This window comes from Nannospalax galili, unplaced genomic scaffold, assembly GCF_000622305.1.
Source record: "Nannospalax galili isolate Female #2095 unplaced genomic scaffold, S.galili_v1.0 scaffold600, whole genome shotgun sequence".
Lineage (NCBI taxonomy): Eukaryota > Metazoa > Chordata > Mammalia > Rodentia > Spalacidae > Nannospalax > Nannospalax galili.
The window spans coordinates 7,846,024-7,849,891 of record NW_008348789.1 but is presented as its reverse complement, the minus strand read 5'-3'; the positions used below and the strand labels follow the sequence as shown (position 1 = coordinate 7,849,891).

At 42.9% G+C, this 3,868-nt stretch overlaps 1 pseudogene; it reads right to left on the bottom strand.

Annotated features, from left to right (window-relative positions):
- Positions 1-1,432: 1,432 nt before the first annotated feature.
- The window catches only part of LOC103744294, a 46,361-nt pseudogene continuing 43,925 nt past the window's right edge, over positions 1,433-3,868 (bottom strand).

Genomic DNA, 3,868 nt, shown 5'->3' with positions numbered 1-3,868 from the left:
TGTTTCCACCACCTGTCTAAGGCCACCACATTCTGAGAACCATCATTGAGACTAATCTCTTCAGTCAAACACCATATGATAAATCATGCACCTTCAATACATGAACCTTTCTCCAATAAAATTTATTTCCAATCTATACAGTTAAATAAAAAGAAAAAAAAATGTTTGTGTGTGTATGTGTGTGTGATACATTCATTTTTTAAAGAAAACCCAAATCAAAATCAATACTCGAATGTGTGTTCACAGTTTAATATTTTTATATTCGAAAATGTTCTGTATTTTTGTTTTGTTGTGTTGTGGTTAACCTACTCCTTTGCATGTGTTGGGGAAATAAATTAAATTATGTTTTAGTTCGTTAGATTTGTAAATAAATTGATAAAGATATGCTGATTTATAGTTATTTTCTCCTTTATTTTTACGCATCCATGTTGCACGCTTATGTGTATGCAGATACATGAGTATGTGCAGATGACATACTCATGTGTGTCCATACCTCTGTAGGCTGGAGTATGATATAGGATTCTCAAGGATACCACCCACCGTCTTTGAGATAGGATGTATTTTTGGCCTGGAGTTCATCAATTAAGCTAAATTAACTGGCCATTAATCACTGGGAATTCTCTTGTCTCTTCCTCCTGAGAGTTATGATTCCAAGCATGTGTGTGATCACAAATATCATTTGTACATGGGATTTGGATTCAACCCAGGTCATCATGCTTGCAAGGAAAGTTCTTTACTGAGTCACCCCCAGGTCCCTCTGTTTTCAGTTTCCCCTGTTTCTTTTTTCTCTTTCTTTCTTTTTCTTTCTTTCTTTCTTTTTTTTTTTTAAATTCAGCTGCTGTTTATTGCTCTATAGCAACAGGCCTGGAGATGGTTGCAGTAGTTGGGAAACTGGAAGGGCCATGGAGTGTTTGTCTGCAGCAGCTGCTGAGCAGAATGCAGGAACAGAAGAGCACAGTGCTCAAGGAGGAAGTGGGGAGGCTGTGCCAGAACCAGGTATAGGCCAGGGCCAAAGGCTATCTACACTGGAACCTCGGCCCTGGGCCCTAGGCCCCTACCCTTGCTAGCTGCTCTCTCCTGACTCTAGGCCAGGGCTGGCAGTCCTCTGGACAACACTTTCTATAGGAACAAAGTACACAGAGATGTTGCTGACCTCTTGTCATAACTTCAGAGGGCCTCCAATCCTGCATTCCTCCTTCATCCTTGGCTTGGGCAGGGCCACAGGATGGTCAGCCTGACTCTGTGCCATGTTTCATAGAGGCCTTAACTTTCCTTGTGTCCCAGCCCATCAGTGTCACGCTATAGCCCAGAGTGAGCACTACAAGTGATGCTGGAATAATGGATAGTTTAGGGGAGGGAGATGGACAGGGGCTGGAAGAAGGGCTCCAGTGGACCACCACAACACATGCATGATATTGGAGAAGTCAGGGTGTCACCTAGTTGGCACAATGGCAACCTCTCCCTTCTTGAAAAAGCCTCAGGCTCTGCCAACATTCATGGCCAAGTTCACCTGCAGGTCTACATCCTCAGCCCAGGATTCTGGACTGCATCCTAAAAGCACAGGGAAGATGACATGGTACAAATGGGCCTGGCAAGCTGTCTGAGGATTTTTTGTCACAGCAATGATGGGGAACCTGGGCAGTATTGGACTATCTGGTGAACACACCTGTCAGACTTGGTGAGTAGGATAAAGGCCCCACTGTAGCACTTGAAGGAGACTTGCACTGAGCCCACCACAGCAGCTTCTTTGGGGTTGCTGGTAATGGGCACCAGGCATCAGAGTTCTTGCAAGTTGTTGATGGCAATCTCTGCCTCATGGGCAATAAGGTGCTGCATGTAAACAGGCCCAGAGGACAGTCCCCTTTGACTGTTTTTCCATATAGCATGATGTAGTCAGCTCCATCCACCACAGCGTTGGCCACATCGCTGCCCTCAGCCCGGGTGGGGCGGGGCTTCTTGATCACTCTCTCCAGCATCTGTGTGTCACAAATGACAGACTTTCCAGCTTGGTTGCATTGCCCAATCAACATTTTATGAGCAAGGGAGGCATTTTCTTCAGGAATCTCAATGCCCAAATCACCACAGGCCGCCATGATCCCATCACTGCCCTCCAGGATCTCATCAAACCTGTGAACTCCATGATTCGCGAGTTTGCTGATAACCTTGATGGTCTTTCCTTTCTCTCCCAGGACCTTCCCAACTTCATGCACATCTGCAGCCTTCAGGATGAAAGATGCAAACACCATGTCTACATCCCACTCCATTCCAAACTTCAGGCCCTTTTCTGATACAGCAAGGAGGTCCACAGCAGTTCAGAGAAGGTCCACTCCCTTCTTGCTGACCAATGAGCCACCATTTTCCACCTTGGTCACCAGGAAGTCTTCACCTTTCTCCTTCACCTGCAGCAAAATAAGCCGGTCATTCACATAGGCCTTGGTACCCACCTCCACCACCTTGCAAACGTTCTTGTAGTCCAGCCATAGAATGTTCTCATCACATTTTCCATGTAGGCAGTTATTCAGGGTGATCTTCAGAGTGTTTCCCTTCTTCTGCCTCACTTCAGCAGTGTGGCTGTCCTCGATAAGTCCAGTCCAGATCTCAGGTCCCTTAATGTCCTAAACCACAGCAACTGGCTGGTAGAGAATAGAATCAGACACAAAGCTTTCTGTGGCTGTCTACACCTTCTTGATGTTTTCCGCATGGTACTCATGAGTTCCATGAGAGAAGTTCAGACGAGCAACACTCATTCCACACTTAATCATCTCCTTCAGCATCTCCACAGATGGGAAGCAGGGCCAATGATGTAGATGATTCCAGTGTTATAGGCCGTGATAGGTGCAGAGTCAAAGTCCAGGAGGCACAGGTGCTCCAAGAACGTGTCAGCCATGGCTGCATTCAGCTGCTGGGACTGAAGGAAGGCAACCGCTGCTTTGCTGTGTGGCTTCCGAGTGGCTCTTGTTTCCTCTGGTGTGCTCCAACTCTGGCTATACTGCAAAGGTAGAAAGGACTTGAGGATTCCGACATGTCATTGCTGAGCCCATTTCTTTTAATGCATGCTTTGTTTATTAATATATAAGTAATAGTATTTAACTTTTTGTATCTAAATAGAAAATACGGTATAGATATTGATAACACAGAAGAATATATTTTACATTATTTCATGACATTTTATCTATATGTGATATATTTTAATCTGATTAACTAAGTAAAGGAAATTATTGTAATAGAGCCTGTATAGTTAGAAATATGCAAAATCATTAAATAACACACCATGTCATATATTTTGATGAAGTATGTGTTACTAATCATGTTCACATTCATTTATATAGCAATATCTCAACTATTATAGGGATTTCATAGGTGTTGAAAATACTTAAATGGCTGTTTTTACACTGAAGTGACAATGACAATGTACCATAGCAATATGAATGAGCTGTAGAATTATTTATGGAAAAAATGCAGTGGACTGGAAAGATTGCTCGGCGTTTAAGAGCACTGACTGCTCTTGCAGAGGACCCGGGTTCAAGTCAAAATCGGCATCCCCATGGCTGCTAAAAACTGGCCATAGCTTCAGTTCCAGAGGACCTGATGCTTTCTTCTGACTTCTGCAGGCACTGAGTGACACGGGTGCACCTACCTACATGCAGTTAATACAATCATACACAGAAAATAAAAATAATATTTTTTAAAAAGAAAAAAATACAAATTTGAGATTTCCAAATGCATCTTAAACTTTTCATACTTTTTATACTTTTATGTAACTAGTGATGCTCAGTACTTTTTTCTTTTGTGAATGGAGAGAAAATATTAGTAATAAGATGAATATAATGTACCTAAAACTTCTTTCTGCATAACATTATGGGAAAAT